Source organism: Malaya genurostris, chromosome 2 (assembly GCF_030247185.1).
Source record: "Malaya genurostris strain Urasoe2022 chromosome 2, Malgen_1.1, whole genome shotgun sequence".
Classification (NCBI taxonomy): Eukaryota; Metazoa; Arthropoda; class Insecta; order Diptera; family Culicidae; genus Malaya; species Malaya genurostris.
This window is the reverse complement of record NC_080571.1, coordinates 108075531-108102591: the sequence shown is the minus strand read 5'-3', so window position 1 is coordinate 108102591 and position 27061 is coordinate 108075531. Positions and strand designations below refer to the sequence as shown.

At 35.7% G+C, this 27061-nt stretch overlaps 2 protein-coding genes across 3 annotated transcripts in view; one reads left to right on the top strand and one right to left on the bottom strand.

Moving 5' to 3' along the window:
- Positions 1-27061, top strand: part of LOC131429444 (acetylcholinesterase) — a 265785-nt gene that overhangs the window by 22161 nt on the left and 216563 nt on the right. The window contains exon 2 of one of the 2 annotated variants that reach the window (XM_058593569.1): positions 15685-15811. The exons of the other annotated variant lie outside the window; for it this stretch is intronic. The gene's annotated coding sequence lies outside the window, so the exon portion shown is untranslated. The remainder of the gene's footprint in view (positions 1-15684; positions 15812-27061) is intronic. 2 annotated transcript variants of the gene reach the window in all.
- LOC131429446 (fibroblast growth factor receptor 4-like) overlaps positions 1-27061 on the bottom strand; it is a 121170-nt gene that overhangs the window by 23836 nt on the left and 70273 nt on the right. The window lies entirely within an intron of this gene.

The following is a 27061-nucleotide window of genomic DNA, read 5'->3' as shown; positions in this document are numbered from 1 at the left end:
AAACACTAAAAGCAATGTTCTTTAAATTAACATTCATCGGAACTAAAAGTTATGAAACTAGTTTCCTCATAGGCATCTACAATATGAGAACCATTCATCAAATGCTAACCTCATGAAGCATAGGTCTCAGCAAGCGGGCATATTCATGAACTAATGAACGAACGAAGCAGCTCTCCTGGCTTGGGTTGCGCTGTGAATTCTACCTGACATACGAATGTGTGTGAATAGCACAGATGGTGAAACCCTTTCGTTCATATTCGTTGCTTCAATTTGCAAGCCCTGCTTCATAGAGAGCATAACCTTCAGTAATAGTACTGTTGTTGTACCGTTCAATTCCACTATGTCGCGTCATTACACTCTCACAAAGTCACTATTTTCACAAAAGTGTATCAAACGTTATAATACAGATACGTAATTTGGAATGTAATTTACATCCATATTTACATACTAACAGCTCAAACAGAAATTTAGATTTAATAACCTTCTGACCATGAATATTTTAAACGACCGTCGATGATAATGCATTTTGGATTATCGAAAAGACCCACTTTTCATCGCCAGTAACAACTCGATGCAAAATGAAACATCATAAAACTTCAGTGGTGCTCCAGGTTGTTCTTCGTCTACTAAATAAAAATTGCCACTTTTAAATAGTTCAAACCATTTTCGCTCAGCTAGAGCCACCAATGACTTTCTTTATATTGAAATAGTGAAAAACTCTTTTTCATTACAACACTTTATTCGTCACAACATTAGACATTTAATCGCCACAACATTAGACATTTTCGTAGTAAAATGAGCATTATTGTTTATGTTTCAGCTAAATGGCACAAACTGATCTGAAACTATATGACAGCAGCATTTCAATGCATGTTACGCCATCTGTTAGAGAGCGGCACGAACTTTCTTCATACGCCAATTATTTTTTACCTAAACTTTGAACCTATACTTGTTATTACTACAATCAGTGTCTTTCAAAAATGAAGAGTTATGGATGCAAAGTATGATTCTACAGAGCAAGAGCAATAAACTTTCTTATAACAACCTGCCTTCTACAAATAGCCGTTTTCGAAACATTCCGATATGGATGCTCAATTTGAATAATTCAGGATTTAGTTCATCTTCAAAACGGATACGTCAATTTAAACGTGTTTGAACGCATAAAAGAAGAGTTTATGTTTAAATATCTCGAGAACGAGCAGCAAAAAGATAGCTATGAGTGAATTTGCTCTTTAAGAGAGTGATAAGTTTTTGATCGTCAATATCTCTTGATACCAGACACTTCAGAAAACTTTAATTTTGAATTATTGGTGATTATATCATACAACTATCTAACGTATCAACATAATTTTTGCTACATGCCATCGGAAATAAGATCATCAATTAATTTATGCCAACATTTTCAGTTGTTGATATAAACACAAATAATTCAAAATCAAAGTTTTCTTAAGTGTTTGGTATCAACGAGTATCAAAGAAGGATACTCATGACGCCTTTCTCGTACCTGGGTAGGTATAAAAGGTTAACAAATATATTTTGTTAATTCTAGCCTGCACAGTTGACTGAGCAGGAATCAAAGCTAGTGCCTCATTCCGGTTGGTCCAGGTCCAGTTCCAGTTCCCGAATTCAAGAATTCAGTTCAGCATTGAATCAATTGCGAAAGGTTCGCAGAGCCAGTTTCCCTTCAAAGAAAATCGATTTCGTCATCATGCTGCTGATCGTTTGCATTGGAGCAAACTATAACGGAAAGTGGAGAACGATGGGGAACATAATGCAAAATTAGCCCTTCTAATGGCTTCAAATGTTTTCTTAAGAATTATAAAGATTGCTTTTCTGCAAATCGGAGATAAAAATCATCAGTTTAGTGCAAGTCGAGAATAATTTGATTAGCTTTGTGCACTTTTCGCAGAGCAAACACCAAACGAGTGTGAATAAAGCCAGCATTTGACTGCTTAGCGTGTTTATTTTCGCAGAGATTTCCGCAATTTGGAATACCTGAAATTAATCCTGTAAAGCATTTTGATAGTTTCTATCACTAAATCTGCAAATCCGAAATGAAATAATCGACATCAAAACTTCTGTATGTTGCTATTTATTTTACTCTCATTTGTTACTTGTGCTTTGTTTAATTGTGTAGTAGAAAATATTTGACGCCAATAAGTCAATCTTTAGTATGAATGCACCGTTACAATTTTGGAAGCGAAGCAGTAAACTTTGCAAAATTCAACGAAGGATTATCATTTTTATTCGTATTCACGTCCTCCAGTTATGTCTGTGACAGTATTCAACCGCCTTTTTTCGTCTAGTTAGCATCAAGAATTCAAGTTTTGATAATACCCGATTTTTTCTAATCTGTAACTTTTTCATTTTTGAAAAGATGTCGCAATTTTAATTACTTTTCGAGATCATTTTCATAGAGATGGCAGCTACCGAGTTATAACGGTTTGAAAAATTTTTAATGCATGGATACTGTCACTCTTTTTAAAACTCATTCTTGAGTCGAATTTATCTCTCCATCCATATAGAACAAAATGGTTTGCCATACTGAAGACCTGCGCAAAATTTCATCTAAATTAGAATAAGTCGCTTCTGGTTTTGTCACCTTTATTGCTGTTTTTTATATCGTTTTGGCGGCAATACGACTTACTTTACTTTGGGGCATCTTTTCAAAATTAGCCATATGGAAGAATGGGCAGAACTTAATTGTGAATATCTCGACTTGTATTAGGGGCATCAACATAATTCTTTCACTATTCCATCGAAAATATGATTTAGGATAATATTTTGAACAGTGTGAGATAACCACAAACAACTCAAAAATTAAGTTTTCTCAAAATTTGAAAACAACGCGAAAAACTCTTTACTTTCGCTTGGGTTTTTCGTGCAAGGACGACGATTTTGAGGTAGTCAGGCACATATCTTCAACTGAACGTTATAAAAGGGGAACCGTGGTCGAAAATCGATCATTTCTTCTTGTGCTTTGGAAGGAAGCAGACGTCGGGGCGAGAAGACGCATTCAAACACCGGCATCGGAGAGCGCACCTAGGGATGTCGGAATTTTCGAATTACTCGATTATTTAATAATCGAGTATAATTTTGAAACTAGTATGTTGAAATTTATTCGATTATCTGGGTTATTAATCGATTATTCATTCGATTATTACTATGGGATTTTTAAAATTATTCGATTAACTCAATAATCGAATATTAGTTTTAAGCTAATCGATTAAATATTACTCGATTATCTGAGTTATTAATCGATCGATATCACGACATCCCTAAGCGCACCTTCTGCGTAGTTATAAACCTCAAACGCTCAGGCGTCAAGGCGAGGCGAGAATACGCATTAAACCAGTTTCGCATCATTTGACACTGCGAGCGGATGTGTCGGTTTGTTCGCAAAGCTAGTTTCAATTCAAGCAAGAACGATTGCATCAGACAACAGTCTGGTCGTTTGCATTGGAGAGCAAAAAAAAAGGAAAAACAAAAAGTGGACAATATTATATAAAATCAGCCGTTCTAATGGCTAAAGAACTATTAAGATTACTTCTTTGCAAATCGAAGGAAAAAATCATCAGTTTAGTAAAAATCCAAGATAATTAGATTTGCTTCGTGCACTTTTTGCTGTGTGAAAATCGTTCGAGAAAAATGTTCCGAACTGTGCCAAATATCGTAGAGAATTCCACCATTTGATCCTTCAAAAAGGCAGAAATGAATCCTGTACAGCATCAAATCCGAAATGAGACAATCGACGCCAAAAATCGTTTAAAATTTTAGTAGTGAAAAGGGGGAAAGTTTCACAATTAACACAATCGATCAACTATCAATTCGAATTCGAAAGTATAAAAAAATCGTGTCAGTTTTATTCGTATTCACGACATCCAGTTATGTCTCTGACATTACACACCCGTACTTTTATTTTTAACGAGTATAACATATTTGTGGTTGTTCGCCGGGATTTCTTTTTGTGAATTTCGGAAAATGCTGTAGTGCAGGGGAGACTGGGGTAAATAGGTAAATTTTCAAATTTTTTTTTTTGTGATAAGGTGTCAAAAAATAATAATAATAATTTGTGATTACATCTCAAGACAATCACGTTATAGCCATTTTTTTCGAAGTGTAATTTTTATAACACTTTGCCCCACTGTGGGATGATAATCAGTTTGCAGTTCTTCGAAATGATTTTTTGGGCTCAAATAAATATAAAAAAGTTACCAGGTTTATAAATAACGGTGAAATCCATTGCAGTTGTCTATGGATTCATTTTTGTATATAATTGTGGATCATTTTCGTGTATAATATGATACAAAGTTATTTTTGACGAATATAAGGTTATTTATAAGTTATTTTTGACGAATATAGTTGAAGGACTAACATCTCTTTTTTCCTCGTTTCTTATTATTCCCCGATTGCATCTGTGAGATTAACAACAAATAATATGCGAATATCAGATGCCAGGTAAAAATATCTTTGGACAGGGTTTCAAAAGTCTGTAAATCTGAAAAAAAAAAAACATGCAGTCAGAAAGTATGTCTTGCAGTCAGCAATTTTTCTAGAGAGTGTGATACAAAAAACTTATTCGGCGATCAAAAAATAAAAAATAAAAAAAGGTCCCGGCAATTTCAAAAGTCTGTAAATTTGGACGAAAGTTTGCGAAAAACTCGATTTACAAAAGTCTGCACAACAAATAATATCTATATACGAAATCTGCAGATTTACAGACAAATCTGCAGATCTGACATCTCTGGCGAATCTCCCTCACGGCACTTTTTTTCAACATTAAATTTTTATTTAATACCCAAAAATTAGTTTTAAAACTGCGGCAAACTTTCTTATTTAACACCCCCAAATTAGTTTGAAAACTTTCGGCAGCGAAAAAATGTGCGACACTACTATCAAAATAAACTTTGGGATATTTTCCCCCCTCAACTTTCAACTGTTCCTGGTACCAACTTTCGTCTACTGTTCCTAGTACCAAAAGCCATCTATAATAGAAATTTCACGAATGTAACTCAATTCTCAATTCTTATCTCGATCGAGAGATAATGCAATTTATTGATTTCGACAATTTGCCCCAGTATCCCCTACCATTAATACGAAAAAACCAATAGTTTTTAAAAAAAAGAAACCCACTCAAAAAGTGTGAACAATTTTGCAAATAATTCTATTACAAAATATGACATCAAACGACAGAAAAACCGCCAATCTATATGAGTAGCAAATCCGCTGATTGACGTCAGTACCAATAGCAGTTAATTAACATATGCTGAAAAATGAAGTGATGACGGAAGTTTATATGGCAGCCAGATGCCAGAAATTTTCGATAATTGAATGACAAATATTTCCAAATGTGCGGCATTTACACGCCCATATAATTTTGAACAAAAAACCCGTCGAACCACACTATCAATTTTCATTTGATTGATTATCGAAGACCACAGAAAGTAAGCCTTGTGCTGTTCCGCAGGTTAACCCAACGGGGCTCGTGCATATTATTAACCATTGCGATTAGCACCCACAAAAGAAGTGGTCTATGCCCTAATATGACACTTCTAATTAAGAGATATAAAAATATTATGGCACATTTCGTCCAAAATTCACCGCATGTGAGCAAGGTTGTTTCGTGCCTGTGTATTTGTGAGTGCCCCACTATGCCGGCAGATAATATTTACTAACCGATTTTTCTCTACCACTTTTCTCGCACCATACGGGGTATCTTAATTCTGAACCGGCATTATTATGCTTGTTCTTCTCTTCATCCTTTGAATGAAGGATCGTGTGTCCGTTTTGCTTATTTGTTTCTCAAGACTCCGATCGGTCGCTGTAGGTTTTTGTACACTAAAACAGTCGTCTTCTAGACACAAAGGCAAACCACATCGAGCTGCACAGTGGATGCGTTCCGTAGTTGTTAGGTGTTCATTTTTAGTACAAAAAAAAATCTGACTCATACCCCAGATATCTGAAAAAGCATTTCATGATTCAATATTGCATGTTGTTCATCGTGCATTAAATATTAGTATTTGAAATTCAACAAAAAAATTTACGTTTCTCTACTCATGCATTCGAACAACGAACAACAAACAAATTCCTCTTTTTTCGGACTTTATAATCCGCCAATTTCCCCACGATGCGACGCGAGTCCAAACAAAAGTTTCCCGGGAAGCCGTCAACATTTATTAACAGCCATTCAATTCGCGCTGAATCACGCGTTTTTTTCCTTTATTCAACCATTCGGTGGTCGACACTCTTGTTGACTCCGAGGTACACCAGAAAAAGGCGCAAGAGGCGTCACTCGATTGGTCGGAGTGCTGGCGGGAAATTCAATATCATTCCGACATCACGTATTAAAACTGACAGAACTGTTGATGTGCTGTGGCTGGATATTTTATAATGTTATATCATCAGGTTTTTCGTCATCTTAAGTGAAACGAAATATTCCGGAGCCTGAAGCAGTGATTTTCGATTGCCTGCAATGCTTGACTAATTGAACCATTTCAGCTCGTAATCAATGCCATTTTTGTTTTGAAATTATGCAACGATTTGCGCAATCCAATTAAGTTGTGTTGGCAAAAATCCAACGAAATACATCTAGTGCCGGGAGATGCACGAATCCAAAAGTTTCACGCAAAAAAGCGACACAAACCAAGTACATAATTCGAAGAAACCGAAAATGACCTCCCGTGTGCTGAGGTATTATTATTTGCTGGGAATTCCTTCGTATGAGTCTGCTAGACAGAGAAAGCATCGCAACACAAGAAGAGCCTGAACGGGAAACTAAAAAGGGATCCAAGAAAAATTATCCCCTGGGAGTCTGGTTTGCACGATTCTCTTTCGGTGTAGTTTCTAACTATAAAGGACCACAATTGAACACTGAACGTTGGGCACGGCGAGACAGAGCAAGATCATACCTGATGTTCCTGGAAAGTCAACAAATTCCAAACAGTTAGCGAGCTGCCGATCATCACCGGGGCCCTTGCTTGAGCATTCCCGGTTGAAAAATCGCTGCAATTTGTACCATCAATTCACCATTGGATTGACTGGCCGCAGTACGGGTCGGGATACCTATCAGTGAACTATAGCTTTTTAACATCATATGTTAGTAGTGTTTTAATTTTTGATACGCATTATACAAGACTCGAGCATAAGTATCTGATTTTTGCAGTGAAAATTTTTGAAAAATCAACCACAATCAACTTATTGAAGATGGGACATCTGTCAAACACTAACTAAATTTTTGCATTTCTGTTGAACATGATAAATGAGGTCTAGATAAAATCCCGATTTTTTAACAACGACTACGCTTAGATACCTATTGCATCACTGATCGAACACTATTTGAATAATATGTTAGGCAAAATTTTGTATCAGTCTAGAATTGACGCGATCCGACTGCAACTTCGATTATCAATGCAGACCACTCCTAACGAATTACGCTTCACTGTAGTTGAGGGTATCCAAATTCCCTCTTTTTTTTCTTAAGCTTTAAAAAGATTGAGAAATTTTATCGATCTTGAATTCATGCCAGCTATTTGAGAAAACAGTTCCAGTTTTTGATGGAGAATACTTTGAATACGAAATTTAAACTCATTTTTATAAATTTATTTTATAGCATTTATCAGAAAGTAATAAATCTTACACGTGATCATATTATAAACGTGTTCGCCATCACGATTTGAGAATACTTGCTCAGTGGCCAGTGGTGTCAAAATTTGACCGCGATAAGAAATATAGCCTCTAGATATTCTGCAAATTGCACATACTTATGTGGTTTGCTTGTGGAAAATTATCGATTTATTTTGATTGATTGTATCTGTGAGGAAATGTAAGTATTTGAAACTTCTAAAAATATATTTTATGAAATGGTGTGAAAATTTTCTTTTTGTTAGTAGACAATGGGTCAAGGTAGACATTGTGATTCAGTTGTAAAAAATCTAAAAAAATACAGGCAGAACTTATCGGCTGCTCTGAAAATATGGTCTCAAAATATGTCAAAGTACCAAAAAAAATCAGTAACACGAGGGATAAAAAGAAAGACTAATGCTAGCGATGACCACTGGATACTGAAGTTGGTGATAAAGGATGCTTTCATAATATCAACAGCTAGGCGTATACCCTAAAAATTATTCGGAGGAGGTTCCAAAACATGATGATAAATTTTCATACGCATGGAAATATGTGTTTAATTAATTGAAAATTTTTTGGATAAAGTCGTTTCTTGAAAATCACTTAATTCATTTTATAAATGACTTCTATATGACTGATTTCGCCCTAAATCATATTCGCACTTGGCAAAACTTTCTCAGATTTGAACGAAATTTTCTGGGCATGTTGTCTTAAAATGTCACATTGCATACTTTGTTTTATTTTATTTGTTTTTATTCAAATAGTTGACATAGCCTACAAACAAGTATTATACTATTATTATTTTTACGTTTCGTCTTTGACTCATCAGTGCAGAGCAGTTCAAATTGAACTGTTTAGTGCTAAACTCGGCAGTTCAATTTGAACCGCTAAGCAGACGTAAAGTTTCTGCTATTTACAGAACACTTTTTGTTTTGCAACGGAGTGCAATGTCTTTTCTGACGTGCCGAACGAAAACGTGTTTTCGACTATTTCTGGCCGTTTGGTCATTTAGGGGTTAGCCAAATTTTGTGCTAGGGCACATAACCGGCAAATAATAAAAACGGTTATGTGCCCTGGCACAAAATTTGGCTAACCCCTAAATGATATTATACTATTGATTTTCGCAAAATCAGCTAAATTTTCCAATGAAATAAACTGAAAAACTTACATGCCGAAATACACTGAAAAAATATTGACTTTAAAAATTTTAAATCAATTTAAAACAAATAAAACTTTTCTTCCATTGAAAAAAAAATTAGTGTCTTTTTATCAAAAAATAACAAATCTAATTATGTCATTATTATGCAAGAATGTAATAAATTTCAATTTGAGAGGAGATTCTAGAGAATACTGGCTGTCTGATATTTGCAAAAAGTATCAGTAATGGACAAGAAAAAGTTTTAGTTAAAAAACACTTTTTTTCCTAAAACTACCCACCTTACAATACACGGGAACATAATAACCTACCTTAGGACAAAGTTCCATTCAGTTCGAAAGTGGTGCTCGTTTTTTGTAAATTGACGTTAAATTTTGAAAATCGATTGTTTTCAATGTTGAACTCGAATACATGAATTTTGTGCAAAATTATATTCGGTGTTGGCAGCATATTCACAATATCACAAAAAGTCACTTTGCACACTCTATTTTTCCAAAATTGATCTAGGCTATCTTTCGAAAAGGACTAGACATTTTTTCTAATTTTTTGCAATTAATCATAGCAGAAAAATGACAAATCGTAAAAAAAATGTTGTGCAGGATGTTCTCAAAAGAAGTCTAATTTTCGAATCAAAATAGTGAAAAAATTACTAATCGAATTTGAAACTGAAAAAAAATCGATCTAAAAAATTTAAGGCAAATCACAAAAAACGTTATTTTTTATTTGAATGAAACATAAATAATTATGGTTCCTGCCAACCTTCCAGATATTGTAAGATGGGCGTTTTGCAGGGATTTTTATTTCTTATCCAGCACTGAAACTTTCTGAATATCGGGCCACTGGCAACAATTCGGTGAAACTTTCTCATAAATTTAGATTCAATGGAATCTTGGATGATTATGTCTTTCAGTTTAGTTAGGCTTTAATTGAAAAGACACTGGATAAAAAACTCAGTTTGGACAAGAAATAGATTTTTTTTTGGAAAACTTTTTTTCTTTGAATGTGCCCATCTTGTATGGTCGGTTGGTAGGAAACTTAATGACCTATTTTGGGACAAAATTTAATCAAAATCAAAAATGTTTTTATTTTGTAAATCGATTATAAATTTATAAAATTCATTTGTTTTTCAGTGTAGGACTTGATAAGATTTTTTTTTCATTTTTTTTATTGAAAATTTGACTAATTTTGTGAAAATCACCAGTATCAAACTTTTTTGTTGGATTTAGAATTTTCGACTAAATTGTTTAAACATGTTTAGCCCTTCTCGAAAGGCAGTCTGGATCAATTTTGGAAAAATGAAGTACGCAAATTGACCTTTTGACACAAAGTCTTCGTGTCCAGAAAGTTTCATTCAAATCAGAGAGGGTGCTGCCAACATTTGTTCGAGTTGACGCGATATTCGGCATGTTTATTATTAGTTTCGGGAGAGATTTGAACCTCCAAAACCCCCCCTTGTATACGCACCTGTCTAAAGCCATCAAAAAGGAGCTTGGACTAAAAATGACAACTAGAATAATCCGAAGCCGTTTGATTGATTGTAAATACCGAGCCAATGCTACCAGCTAGTTCCATCATATTATGTGTTGAAGATTATGGGAAACGCAAAACCACTGTTAGAAATCTTATCTAAACGAAAATATTCCACCGCATGATATATCATACACACTAATGTTAGAATCAAATTTTACATCATTTTACATATTATTTGGGATTTTTTTTATAGATATAACATTTTTAGAGTCTGTGCTAATGTTTTCTCAAAAGATATAAGGATTAGCGCATAATTTGACCAAAAAATGCAAAGAAACATATAACTTACTTTTGCACTGCCATTTTTAGTCGTTAGTAGGTCAAAGGTCAAGGATCAAAATACCACTAAATTTTGAAAAACAAAGAGCAGATTTAACACACAAATAAGTTGCGTAGTGCAGTTTACCTGTTTTTGTTATCATGAAGCTGTTTAGTAGTGCAGTTCCACAGTAAATATTTTTTGAAAAAAACAAATTTCTGCGTATGATATATCATACGCTAGGACATAAGGGGTCATGAACCGACTCGGAAACATTCGGAGCAGATAGTAGACCATTATATAAGGTGATCAAGGTGTGTGCGTGTTCATTAGATGACAGTTTCACTCAGAGCAAATTCTACGGTTCTAAAGCACATTTATGACACATTTCTTATGGGCTATTTGATTTATTACTTCTTAGCTTAAGTGTAATTTGCATTAAGGAAAATTTTATGGACATCAAATAAATTGCGAAATGAAAAAAAAGCACATGGTTTTACACCACGAAATAGATTTATACTAAAATGACGATGAATCACAAAACATAATTTTCATAAATCATGGAGACTTTCGCAAAATCCGCATTAATTTCTAGGCGATTAGTTATACTTCTTATTTTTATCCATACATCTATCTATCTATATATATAAATGCAGAGATCATTCTTTGTAATCGTATCACGTAAGAACGGATGGACGGATTTATATTATTCTTTTTTTTTTGTTAGAACAGTTTCTATCCCCACCGGGTTCGTACATAAAAAACTACAAGGATCAGCCTCATGGGGTTGTTCGAGCCATTGATGTGGAACAAGGCAACCAAAATTTCTAATATTCTACAATCAAACAGCTCAATCAATCGTCACACTTCAATCACACATACTTGCGTTACGATTTTGATATTAAAGCTCCTCTTCGCCAGTCTTGTGTTCAAGTTTTGTATGCAAACAGTTATTTTTATAGCGTTAAGTTTCTCTACCATTCTGCGATTTCGGTTGAAGCGATAAACGTTTTTTTCATTATCAATCGAGTTCATCTTATATAAATTTGAAATTAATCTTAAGCACTCTCAATTTACCCAATTTCTCAGGCGAAACGACATTACATGGAATTTCATCCGAGCTTGCATGACACAAGTTCTGAGCATACCAATTAAAGTTTCCAATCGTTTTATGGCCAGGGTTGCGAACGGTACTGGAGAATGACATGAAACAGCGAACAGTCAAACCGCACAAAAGGTAGCTGTCGCCGAATGAACTTTACCGTGACTGCAGCGGATAAAAATGTCATAGATCTCATGACATTTCCTCTCGTGGATGTACCCGTGTGCTATCATCGGTAGCTGTTTCTACTCTCTTCAATCAGAGAATGGCTTACCACAAAGAACAGTTTCTCCTTTCAAATTCTTCAGCTTTCGAGAGACATTCAACAAAAAGGCTCAACGTTGAAATTCGTTTTATGTCTGTTCTCACGCGGTGTATGGAGACATACACATGGAAGTTTTGGTCCGCTATGCTGACGGTTTTTCTGTATTCTTTTTTGGTTCGATCTCGTTGGAAGAAAGCGGTTCAGTGAGCAAAGCTGTAAACTAATGCTTTGGCACGAATTTGTAGAGGTTTGGTACATATTGTATTATATATATATATATATATATATATATATATATATATATATATATATATATATATATATATATATATATATATATATATATATATATATATATATATATATATATATATATATATATATATATATATATATATATATATATATATATATATATATATATATATATATATATACATATATATATATAATATGCTTAGTAATAGCCCCCTTTTTCAAATAAACTTCTTCTTTCAAACATTCAAACAACAAGACCATGAATCAATATGTTTCTCAACATAAATTAAACTGTATACTACCTTTGTTTCATAAAGATTCTTAGTGTCAGTAAGATCATAGTACTAGCCACGCAATGATTCAGTACACCAAGAATCGGCTGCGAAGTCTGTTGTAACAGAAAGGAAAAATTCCACAAAAGGAATGTAATGCCAAGACTTTGCTTTGCTTCATAAGGCAATATACACAAGTTTTTCTTCGCCGTAGCAATACATTTCGAATATCATATTAGTATGTCGGAATTCATTAGTTGAAATAAATACTGTTTTTATCAAGCGATTTACTATTATAAATTACATTGAATGAAAAACATTCAAGTGCAGTTCAGAGCAGTCACAACCGATATGACTATCCAGTTATAGAAATGTCGTGACATTTCGAGCTCGCGACATATATATGAAAACTGTGAACGAAAATAAATGCAGCAGCTACCTATCCAGAATGTACGTACACTACCGCAGAGCGAACGGTGTGGCTTTGACTGCTGTGAGAGAGTGCGACAAAATGAACTGTTCTCCATGTTGCTGTCGTGAGTCGTGGCTCTCACGACTGCACCTAGCTATCGTGTCATTGCGTGTTGGCTACTGTTAAACGTAGCAGCTGAGCGTATCGTTTTGCCTGTCTTGCTGTCTCGCAACAACCTACCTCTAGCATGCTACGCGTAGAACTGAAACGTTAGCTATAATTTCGCTTGTATTTATAGATTCGCGTGCTTCCAACAGCTTTACTTGTGGATCGATTGGCCAATCAGAGCGATGCTTTCACTTTGATATATCGCTTACTCCTTCAAAACCGTCGTCTGTGGCAGGGAAATCCGATATGCCGGAGAATTTTAGCAGACAAAATAGTACGTGGCTTGATACGTTCAAATTGAATCGTAGAAATATTTCCAATCAAATAATAAAATAATGATAATAATTGATACAAAATATACTGAGCTGTAAGTGTTTAAAACCTGACCACATTTCTACGTGTATATTTCCCTGAATTTATAATTTGCACCCCTGAATTTATAATTTGTTCCACATCAAAAATAAGAATATTCATCGGAAAAGTGGGAAATCAATAAAGTTGTTTTGTATGGAAAATGGAATTTTCCGTTGAAAAAGTCGCCTATGCCTCCTAGATCATCGATAGGTATTTGGCCATAACAAGTTGCATAAGTATTTGATCGTCGAAGGAAAGAATACTAGATCGTTGAAAAAATTGTTTGGCGTGCAACGAGTTGTTTTGTGTGGAAATTTCACATGCAAACTTGATCCACGTGATTCTTCATTTCGAACCACGTGCCTAATTGGGTATCCAAATCATAGGTTACTAAATGACTAACGGAATATAAATGAGTGTTCTAGAAATACCTCTGTAGGCAGAAGAAAAAGTTCTGATATCGTTCACCAGTTGATGGATTGTGTGTAATGGAGTCAGATGAACAATATTGGTCATTGTGAATCAATGAAAAGTGACGCGTGGCACATTTTGACAACTTGATCGTACAGAAAGGGTTCTGAGAAAACTTATGCTTAAAATCTGTACAAGGAACTGCTTCGAAGATTGTTCTGTTGCGTCGGGTAAACACTAAAGTATGGGTAATTCCTTAAAAACGGACTCTTCAAAATACTTTGTATGCAGCTTAAGACATATAATTTTTTAACAACTTTTGGTTACTTGGGCTAAATACAAATTGTAAATATATCCCACTCTACCGAATGAACAACTCTAGAAGAGAAACACTTCATTATTGTATCTATTCTGGTTAATGACTTTTTTGTCCATTACCGGAAGCAAAAATCACACTTGCAAGAGAAAACGTGGCACCTTGTATCCATTATGTCGAAGTCATCAGAAAGGGATCTCTGTTCAGTGCATTGATTCAAGGGATGAGATGACAGTCTGTTCATTTGCTCTATTTGTGTTTCACATTTTCGCACTAATTTTTGTTTGGGTTGCGAATGTGTGTTTTTTGTTTGGGTTGCGAATGTGTGCCAAATTCCGTTGGTTCTAGGTTAAGTAATCAGAAAAATATTGGAAAGAAACGTTAATCACTTAGTCGTTTGACAATTTTGCTCTCCGAACATAAATAATTTTTGGGCGAGACGAATTTCGACGGGTCAGTTAGTTGAAGATAAAAATATAAACGCATGAACTTTTAACGTTCACAAAAAGCCTCAAACTCGTAATTAAAATCTAATATATTCCTACTGATTGCATTCAAAACCGGTATGACACACACATATTCGAAAAAAAAATTGTCAAAATGTTTATTTTGACCTGTTTATTTATAGCGGAATTCATTCCATCCGAATGAATTTAATGTAGATCGTATGGCTGGTTTCAGAATTTTCTTGAATTTGGAGAATTATGCTGTTTCTTCACTTTGCTTTATAAATCTTATGAAGAATGGATCACTTGGCAGGAATATGCTCTTCTAGTGGGTTTCAGTAGGCTTTCGTGGAGTTTAAAACTTTAATGCAAGATTTATAATGTAACGTTGAAGACAGCTACATGTATTTATTAATATTAAAAATGTTACCTGGCATCTTTACCATGCATTCGAGCAGGGTTAAAAAAAGTTTAAACAGTTTATGAGATGGTTAACAGCATAATTTTAGGCTAAGTTTTGTTGAGCCGCGTTTACAACAAACGAAAATTGAAACTGATAAAAAATGTAAGAGCTCAATTTTATAAATGAATAATCATTTCGTATGCAAGGGTACATAACAAGTTGTATGTTCCGTTTCAAGTTTCAACTCGTCAATTAACAGCAGTGCAATCTGGTCAAATCTTACAGCCTTTCCGCGGACCCACACGGACCGAAGGATGCGGCCAGCATAGGTATTTACCAACGCCATCTGGCAGACTCATGCAACACTCAATTCATCGACCACTGCCGATCGCCTGCTGAAAGCTGGATTTACGAGAACCCGAGATGACATAGTCTAATGATTATTCTAGTTTTAAGTTAGTCGTTAATTAAGATTAGAAAATACCCTTGGCATCTTAGAGCTTAAGCAGTGTGCCTAAAATTATATTACATTATTGAAAAAAAAAATCTTACAGCCTGGCAGCTGTACAATGAACTTGACGTTGAGTTTGACTAGTTCGAACGAGTCGAAGACGAAACATAAAGATTAGAGCTCATTTTCACTGTCATAATTTAATTAATAAGGCAACACTTAGAACTCATACAAAAATTTGTCTATTGTCCTTTGCAGGTAATTTTTATCCAGGGTTTACCCGTACTAAGCCGAAGAGATTGAAGCAGTTTATCAGCTACCTACAAGCAAAAGTTACCGCTAAGCTAGAGGTGTGGAAGTGAAACTTGCAAAAGAACAACAGTTCGTAAGTACCGCATGCTGTTTGTGCTAGCTATCGTTTATTACTTTGCATCCCAAATGAGAAAGTGAGAAGGAAACTAATTGCACCTCTTCGGCCAAAGTACCCAAAATGGAGTTGTTAGTTCAGTTATATATATTAAAAGTCAAAAGTGGATTGGTGCAGTTGAGAAAATGTCATTTTAAAAATGATTTCGACAGCAACTAAATTTAAAAAAGTAAACGAAAAAATCAACAGTCGTTATGAGAATAATTATCTTTATTTTGTTTCAAGACCTGTGAAGTACACGTTGCATTCAAGATGACACAAGGATTAGTAATAGCTAGTGAGAGAAACAAATAAACGAATTCATCATTTTTGGAACGTTCCCTCTTTTCAGTCGAATTCTTGGATATCAACCGTCTAATCTATCTGTCTGAGAGCTTATTTTTTTCAATTACGTTTCTTGCGCAAATCCCCTCGCATGTCTCCTTCTCCTCTTCAATCCATCGGAACCGTCGAACAGTCGAGCTCCCGCCGCTCGATGCTGCTGTTTCAAATGAATGGGAATCTTGCGATGACGGACGCGATCGTACCGCAACGATAAGAGAAAGGTGTCTTTGGATGTTTATTGTGTCGTTCGTTTACGCTGGTACCTTGCCCATCCTCCCGTTTCGAAGTTTTATTGTGTTTTGTGCTGTTCTGTGTGCACTGAATCATTTCAAGCGGTAAGCCCATCCCGTCCCCCAACCACATTCAATTTGTTGGTTTCTCTACCGGAACACCGGTGAACCAAACTAAACTTGTTTGAAAATGGTATTACCCGACTTTGCGTTATTTGCAACCGACTTTTACTGGATCCGAAAAAAGGGGCATACCAACTTAGGACCAACGGAAAAGAACGCCGCAAGATTATCATCATGTAAATGTGTCGAATATTACGATCGCCGGAAACCGCAATTCTCCGATTAGTGAAATTCTACTGAAATTCAAGTTTTCTCCTCATGCAACATCATCATCGCTCAGAAAACATGGTAAACCTAACGGCGGCACTCTGGCTTCTGGAGGTACTTACTACCGGATCAACACGTAATGGTTACCGAGAAATAATAATGACCTCATACATGTGGATATCGGGAGAGGGAACACGAACGGAGCAATCATCATTCGCAGTAAACAATATTATTTCAGTTTCCACGAAATAATGCGCGACGTGACAGACAATAACGAGCGGACAGCGGATATTGTGCGCTGGAGACAGCAACAAGCCACAAAGCAAACGCACACCAACGCGCAGCAAGCTTTGCCTAATTAAATGTTGAACGCACTACGAACGAACGAACGAACGGCCCTGACTACAGCAGATGGAGCATGATTTCTAAAGTTAGCTGCTTAGCGCTGTCCACTCCGACCAAGCAGCGCAGCTTTGACAGTGTCATGTGTGACCTCAAAAACATCCGAATGGAACTGACACTTTTGGCACTTTCAGTCAATCGTCATCCAGGTCACGTGTGCACTGAGGAACTTAGAAAACGAGAAGCAACTATACACTCAGAAAAATCCTCACTTCAATGCTACGTGAAAATGTATGTGATTTTTATCCATCGAACTTTTCGTGTAATACTTATGTGAAGTATAGATAGCACATAAAGATCTCATGAACTCTTAGTCCACATTTGTATCACGTAATATCTACGTCACTTTTTTCGAAGATTCTATAGAATAATTTTGTGAAATTTATACAAAATTCATTTAAATTATACTGTAAAATTTATATCATCTGAACTTAAATTTTACCAGAATTTTACATAATAGGACATAACATTGCGATAAATTTTGTTTGCACGCAGATATTCTGCAAATTTTACTTTTAAAATTTCTGTTGAATCACTGGTGAAAAATAACAGAAATACAGAATGCATTCTTCTAAATGTATGATCTGATCCTTTCTCCGGAGCAGCTAAACTGAAGCAAACATTGTTCCCTTTAAGGAATGCCTTCAGCTGGAACTAGTAGTTCAAGATACGATTGATGTGCTGGAACACAATCTAGAGGTTTTGCCTTTTGAACTCCGTTGTAAAGGGTGATTTTTTAAGAGCTTGAGAACTTTTTTAAACAATAAAACGCATAAAATTTGCAAAATCTCATCGGTTCTTTATTTTAAACGTTAGATTGGTACATGACATTTACTTTTTGAAGATAATTTCATTTAAATGTTGACCGCGGCTGCGTCTTAGGTGGTCCATTCGGAAAGTCCAATTTTGGGCAACTTTTTCGAGCATTTCGGCCGGAATAGCCCGAATTTCTTCGGAAATGTTGTCTTCCAAAGCTGGAATAGTTACTGGCTTATTTCTGTAGACTTTAGACTTGACGTAGCCCCACAAAAAATAGTCTAAAGGCGTCAAATCGCATGATCTTGGTGGCCAACTTACCGGTCCATTTCTTGAGATGAATTGTTCTCCGAAGTTTTCCCTCAAAATGGCCATAGAATCGCGAGCTGTGTGGCATGTAGCGCCATCTTGTTGAAACCACATGTCTACCAAGTTCAGTTCTTCCATTTTTGGCAACAAAAAGTTTGTTAGCATCGAACGATAGCGATCGCCATTCACTGTAACGTTGCGTCCAACAGCATCTTTGAAAAAATACGGTCCAATGATTCCACCAGCGTACAAACCACACCAAACAGTGCATTTTTCGGGATGCATGGGCAGTTCTTGAACGGCTTCTGGTTGCTCTTCACTCCAAATGCGGCAATTTTGCTTATTTACGTAGCCATTCAACCAGAAATGAGCCTCATCGCTGAACAAAATTTGTCGATAAAAAAGCGGATTTTCCGAATGGACCACCTAAGACGCAGCCGCGGTCAACATTTAAATGAAATTATCTTCAAAAAGTAAATGTCATGTACCAATCTAACGTTTAAAATAAAGAACCGATGAGATTTTGCAAATTTTATGCGTTTTATTGTTTAAAAAAGTTCTCAAGCTCTTAAAAAATCACCCTTTAGAAAAAAACAGAATTGAATTGTGTTTCAGTTCCGTATTTTTGGTGCACAGAATTCGCGTAATTCGATAATTGGTCTTGCAAATAAGTTGTTGAGGATTGGGTTCGCAGAGACATTTAGTAACATTCAATAAATAATTATTTACCCTAAAATCACTGTGATAAATACCGTAGAAGGGTCAAAAAGGATTTGACCTATATTGTTTGTTCTAGGTTTTTCAACTGACGTCATATTGCGAGCACAAAATGAACATGACAAGATGAATTCAAGTAAGTACGTGACACATAAAATATATGTGACAACAGCAATAATTCTGACATATGGTTCATTTCATATTCAATCATGATCCGATGATTGGTAAGAACATCACGTGAACCCTGATGACAAAGCCATTTTTTGGAATCTACGTGATTTTTCACATAAGGTTAACGTGTGGATTTTTTTGAGTGTAGTCCCGGGGGTAGTGAATGTGACGAATAGTACTAGCAGCCAAATGCACTAAACGGATGAGTTGCATTCGTCCATTAATAGCAGTGATGGGATGGAATCATTTGTCGGAACGAGAGACGTTAAAAACAGCCACTCTACGGTATGATAATATCAAGAGGTAGGTTGTACAAGAGTCACTAATTTCACAAGACTTACAGTAGTTGGAACTTCGAAACAAATTACTGTAGACTACGGACTCACTTCCCTATTAATTTAGCAACATTGATTTGTGCACTGTCACTATGATACAACTACCCACAATGTACATACTAGAAGATTTTGAAAAGATATTTCATTTTCAATCTTGTATAAAATAAGAAACTTCCTTTGGGTATAAACTAACAGAACCTTTTCGAATTGTAAACAGTTATGACAAGTTAATAAGAATTTTTCTTAATTTTGCATCGTCGCACTAAATGATTAAACACACTTTACCCCATAGTTCTGCAACCGGAAGTCGAACCCGGATGAAATTAAACAGCAACCTATGAGACTATTGTAACTTTTATTTGAGCCTGTTTGTGGAAATCGATCAAATCATATCTACGAAAATTGAGTGAATTTCGTTTTAAACTTTTCAACCATTATTTCCGATACTTCTGGAACCGGGAACTTGGAACCAGTATAGCCAAAGTCGGTTCGTTTAGTAAGTAACTAATATAGCCTACAAATTGAATCAGTTCTAAGCCAAATCTAGAAGAATTTTACCCTTCACCGCTCCAAATGACGGTGTGAAATTCAATAGCAGCCTATTGGACTACGAGATTTTTTATTTTATGAGTGACATTATTTGACACCCATACACACACAGCCACATACTTTGCTCAGCTCGACGAACTGTGTCAAATGATATAGAACACTTAGCCCTTCGAACCAATTCCCACTAGTCAATTTTTCAAGTGATTGAATAAACTTTCTATTTGAGAAAGGGAATAAGTGAACTCTTACAGAAAAGTATCGTTATCATGATCTTGTAATAACACTAACACAATGGATAAAAGGATTAGAAATTTACATATTTTTCACTTTAGCAATATAGATTTAAACGTGGCAACATTGCACGCTATACGAAATTGAACAAAGCACGCTGCGAATGGAGCAAAGCCACACGTACCGACGCGTACCGCCATCGCTTATGAAAAAATACTCATGAAATTGAAAATTTTCCCTAATCGCACTGTAATACCGGAATCGGAAGTCGGATCTGGATCAACTTTTCGGGGAATTATAATTTTAAGACCTTTTATTTGCTTCTTAGTTTGTGAAAATCGGTTAAGAAGTGGCCGAAAATATTGATTACGAATTTTTTCATGTAATTCCGGAACCGGAATTCAGATCGAAATGGAATTCAGGATAATTGTATGAGGCTATAAGACCTTTCGTTTGAATCTAATTTGTTCAAAGTCGGTTCAGCCATCTCTGAGAAACGTGTGTGACTATTGTGACTAATTCCGGCCTCTTCTTACAAATAGCAGAATAATTGCCGAGATTTGCACAGCCGAGTGTTCGGTAACCTTCTCGGCAAAATGTATAATTACTGAGAATCTCGGCAATACTGAACTTGGTAACTGTCAATTATTGCCGAGCTTACCAGTAGCAATTATGCTATTAGCTCAGCAAAAGTGATCGAAATCGAATCATGGATTGCCGAGTAATCGGTAATCGAGCGTAGAAAGGATTTTACTTGATTATTGTATGAAATACTTATCACAAAACCCAAGTTCAGAGAAAGAGTGTATTTTATTGAAGCTCACTTCAATTCAAAATAAAACATACTAGACCTGAAAAGAAATATCACTGATAAAAACACTTGTTTCTAGTGCTTTTACCTAGGCAGAAAGGCAAACTTTTACTTCAGAAAGGCAAACGTATACTGAACACTAATGAATATTTCGACGTGACACTTGACACAGATGTCACTGACAGTCACACCAACTTTGGAAAAGAATATTTCGACGAATAAGGTTTCCGCGCGAAGTATAATTTAAAAGTTTACTTTTTTCCCACAGTAGTATATATTTTTCATGTTTTTCACGATCGGACGTTTTGCCCTATACACATTTCTAAGGACAATGTTTGAGCGTTTTCATAAATAGAATGTTTCATGTATTTTTCAACGCATTCTGCGAGCATTTGTTTGTAAATATGAGAGATGAAGTTCATGCATGAAACTTTCACGTTTTAGTTTCTTCAATTGAAAAAATTAAACCTCGCCGTATTACCCCATCTTTCCCTATTTTGCCTTTTACATCTGGGGCTGGACAGGTTCGTGTAGTTGTTTCATGCGAATGGGGATTTTGGTGTACATTGGAATCTTGTTACGCTGTTTTTATGCGGAAGTTATGCGTGTTTTTACGCGGACTTCCGAAGTTATCCGGTTTTCTCATTTTGTCTTAGAAATGCATAAAACGTCGAGGTCTGGTGTCACCCGGAAATTTTTTTTGGAATCAACTCGCTGACGTTTAGAAAATTTTCGATGTTACTCAAAAAAAAAATTTTGTGTTACGTTTCATATATTTTCTAGGACAATCGCATTTCTAAGTTATGCGTTTTTTTATGCGAATGGCCGAAGTAACGCGGAATTCCGAAGTTACTCGGTACGTATCCCCCGCGTAAAAAGAGACCTCAGTGTACTGGTATAAACTAAAAATCCACACATTCTCAATATTCATCAACTAATGAGATCTACAAATTTAACTAATTTTGATTTTTTTTTGAGATTTTATAAACTCTTATATGACGGTTTGATTTTTTAGCTTATCCAAAAACATTGAAACTGTAAGTCGGATTTTGATAACATTTGATAATCAAATCATATTCTGTGAAAATCCGTTGAACAATTCCAAGGAAATTGATGTAAGCTCTGTTACACAATCTTTCAACTACCACCTCCAGAACTAGAAATCGAATACTGGTTTAGTTATTAATTTACTGACCACAGCTTGTATAATGTCTTTCGCTTGTCATTAAAATTTACAACATTATAACATACTTTTTTAATGAAGAATTCCGACACGAATTTCAGCTGATTACTTCTGATAAAAAGTCATTCAAATCGATTTCGGTTCGTTAACAAAATCAGATTTCTGCGCTTTTAATGGCATATGCGACAACATTTTCGAAACCAAAAGTATGAGTAACAATACATTTGAAATTGATTATTGGTTACTCTCCATAAAAAAAATTTTAATCTCTGCGAAAATTGAGCGGTAAAAACAACGCATTTTATCGTTTACGCCATTGATACCAATTCTCTTGGAGATGGCAGAAAAGATATCGCTAGTTTGGAAGCTGCTATTAAATCTTTGATGAAGTTAAAAGATGATTCTCAACGTACATAGTCATTGCGTGGCTAGTAATACGATCCTATTGACACTAAGAATCCTTCCAAGTCGGGACTCGAACATACGACAACTGGCTTAAATTTGGCTTATCATTTACTTCGAAATTTTAGAAAATAACTTTGCCGCTGTTGTTCAATTCAACCATACTATTAACATGCTGCAGGGTTGTGCATTGGTAACATACATACATGATACGTGTAATGTGAAAAACACTATGATGCAATTGAAATAAGATTCTTATGAGCGAACAAACATTGTTAACTGTAGAGTGCTAGGTGATAGGTGCGAGCTAAGTAGCCAGAGAGCCACGATCGCCATGGGTTCGAATCCAAAAAAAGGAAACTATAGTGATAAAAACACATAAAATAAAAATAATACGCCATAAACAGCACTAATTCATTATTTCTGTTGAATATAAAATACATTTTTCAATATTCGAAATTGATGTGTAAAGCATTATTTAAGCACACTTGCCATTTATAATCTACAGTTGTAATTCTTATCCTTGATATAATAGATATTTGCATTATAGTTGCATTCATAATGCGCAATTCCTGCATCATTTCTAAGTTTTATAATAGCATTATAAAAACATTTATAACTCTATTGAATTCAATCAAATCTATGCGTGAATTGTTTAAGCAGAAAGCTCTATAGAAAGGTAATAGAGTTGCGGGAAAACCCGTCGACGTAACGATAAACTCCGTGGTGTTACACTTAAAATGTCTGCCAAATCTCTATTACTTTTAATGCAATTTCACATAACCAATATTGAAAAAAAATAAGTCTTATTAGTATTTCATATTAAATTTATGTGACTGTTGCAATGAATGCAATCAGATTTATCTTTCATGAATCTAAGTGATTCACACATAGAAGATATATGTAAAGCTACATGGAGAAAATATTATATGTTTGTTCAGATAACTTGTATGTGATATTTAGGCTCAGTGTACAACTTCCTCTACAACTCTGAGAGGTTTGCTTTTTTTATTTAAAATATATTGTATTCAGGCCTATTTGCGTACAAGCTTTACGTGGCCGATTTAGCTGAGTTTTTAGATAATTTTTTTTTGTATTGGATCTCGTTGTCACCCTTTTTCTAGGGAGAGGAGCTTCCATTTTCCTCCTGCGAGGATTGAGGGGCAGTTTGTTCGTGGTTCGTCTCGTCATCCATTGCCGTGATATTGTTGTTGATTTCGTTGCTAGTTGCTGTAGATGCGCCTTATTGTACATTGTTTGCAGTTGCTGGTTGGTTGGATAGTAAGCTGTTAACTGCAGCTGGTGTACTTTGTTCTATAGGGGTTACGTTTGATGGTTTCGTAGAAGGGGATACTTCCCTGTTGTTGGTGACTGTCACAGGTGTACTGGGGTTGCTTGGGGTTGGTGTAAAGGAAGCACCGTTGTCCTTTGGTATAGTTGTCTCCTTGTCCGGTTTATCACATGGCTTACCGTAGTGAACAGCTTTTTGGCAATATTGACATGTGGCCATCTGATTGTCATAGGTAACAAGTGATTTGCACGGTATTTTTATATCCTGACCGAATGTCACATGAGAAAGTATAGGCCTCCTCAAGCGCATGCGTAACAAACGTACGCCATTTAGAATACCGGGGAAAAAATTCTTCCACTTTTCTTTTTCGATAGAGAGAATCTCTCCGTATTGGGACATAGTTGCGCGAATATGAGGATCGGGGACGCATGAGGGTAGATCATGCACACGCACTTCTATAGCACTATCTTCCATATATACTGGAATGTTGTACTTGATATTTTCATGCTCCACATAATGCACATTATTATTGTCTTTAGCGAATTGAATTGCATCCAACTCTTTATAGAACTGGATATAAACAACATTATTGGTCTTATTGCATTGAAGTAAATGCACACGTTTAATGTCAAGATGCATTTGCTCCTTAAGCAAACCTTCAAGTTCTCGTATCGAAGGTCGAGTTTTGCACTGTCTGAAGTCAACAATAATTGTATTCTTTCGTATCGGCGGTAGCTTTTGTTCGTTTGGTTCACTCATTTCGAGGTCGTTCTATTGTTCACTACACAATACTATACTTGATTTCTTCTGTCGTAAGCGATTTTGGTTTATCGACTGACTTGGTTGAGATGTACGAGCGAACTGAAAGGTTTGCTTTGATTGAATGAACTAGCTCGCAAGCACGTTTGACGCTTCACGTGATGTTTGCACTCTGACAGCATCCTTGGGGTGCAATTAGGTTGATGCCAGAGTGAGCGCGGAACGCGGACCGAAGCGAAGCGATTCAATGCGATGTACTATTTTCGCATCGCATTCACACTGACAGGTTTGCTATGATCAAGTGCAACTAGCTCGCACGCGCGCATCGACGCTTTCACTCTGACAGCAACCTTATAGTGAGCGCGAAGTGGATCAAAACGATTTAAGGAGCAAGACTATTTGCAAGCGTATGAGTAATGCCAACAATGCGTGCGTAAAAATAAATTCCGGCGCTTCTTTTCCTGATTTGACTCAATAAATTTTGCAAATGGGTGTAAAATAAACCAATCGATTCATACGGCTTAAAATTGCAATTCAAGAAAAGCGAAAATCTTAGTCTAAAACTCTTCCGTTTTCCTTAAAACTGCTCGAGAAAAATTATTTCAGTTTCAGCTTACCTCCACTGACACATTTGATTAGCAACAAACACATTCCTATATGGATTTCCTCTTGCAGAAATTATTACGATATAAAGATTTACGTACCTTCTATTAGTAGTCTTGCAAAAAAGGAACCTTGAATTTAACACGCGAAAGGCAATGGATATGGCATGTTGTCGTAAAATTATTTATTTTTCCGGCAAACTGCTTTTGTAACAGAAAATATTTAGTTTTGTTTATTTTGTGTAGCACGATCTAATACAAATGCATTCAAGCAGTGTTGCTAACTTTTTGATAAGGGAATTAAAATCTACATTCATAGAACGTAAGCAATTTTCCATCAAACGTTGGTGAAAAATTGATCAAAACTGATATTTTATCCAAGATGTCAGGCTTAACATTCATTTGAAAATAAATTATTGTGAAAAAAGATTGTTTGAATCTCAATCGTGCAATCTTCTTAAATGAACTCGGTGCACTGCATATATGAATACATAGATCTATGGCATACGTACCAAATAACATGTACGTAATACACAAATTACCAACACAAGTTAATTTGGTTTACTCTTGATCCTTAATGCGTTTTTAATGTGACACAGGCTTAAAAAAATGAAAATTACTTTCTTTTCACCCGAAAATTTACTGTTCAAGAAGTCAATTCTTGTTTTAATAGGTAAATATAACATAATACAAAAAAGTTAATTTCAACCGATGCGAAATAAGTCCTTCAAAAGGCACGAATGTCTATAATGTCCCAAAAACATCTTAGGCAAGATGAAAACGTTGATTCGACTGGACCCGGTGGGCACTATAATTATCAAACAATTAAATCAATTTAGTCACAAAATCTTGCCACCAGTTGGAGCTCATTTTGTTGTGGCTGTGACTATTGCCTTACCACCAGTTCTGCCTCTGCATGTCGACGATTGTCGACGGTGCTTATTATTGATTTTTTAATGAACTGTCTTCCTCAGCTGTGCCGTTTCCTTCGTGAATCACGTACTGCATTATTAGACGACTTTTATATCATTATCTGAACCAAGACCGACACCATTTGCTGCATTTTGTTTCTCCAGCAAGTACGAATTAAGGTTGATTGTTGTTATTTCTTGAATGTAAAATGGCCTTCGCTACATCATAAAAATCGACACATGCTATTCGTCGGTTACCAGCCAAAGCGAAAAGAATAGTGTTTCCACCGGTACACAGTCAATGCTAAGCTCAGCGGCTGTTTCGTTTCCCAGGAAATGTATGACCAAACGGCCAGTAATAGATTTTCTAAGAATCCATACAACGAGTTTATCTGCTAATTTTTCACGTATACTTACAGTCGGGATCCACACAGTAAGGTCGGTCGAACAGACCAACCAAATTTTGCTAATCACTGTCAGATGATCTGACCCCTACCCTTATTCCGAAACGGATCCACATTCGAAAACCCACACCGTACGAAACTGATATGTACGGCAGGATTATTACCGCTTTGTCGGTGTGTTTCCTTGGAAATGTGAAAATCCATGTATTTATTATTCGCTTACGGACACTCGGTAATCCGACTATACGATTTGGCTGCGGTCTGTGCAGTTTATAAGACAGAGCCAATATGATATTATCGCTCTTTTGGACCAAACATATGTTTCGAGGGAGAAAATACCGTAGGAATGGGACGTTCGTTCCAGTCTATCAAATGGTACTTATCCAGGCTACATATCGTGATTATAAATCTAAGCTATTATTAGAAAACGTCTGTTATCTGTGCTGATTTTGCAAAACGAGCATGCGAAAAAGTAATGAATAATGTCAGAG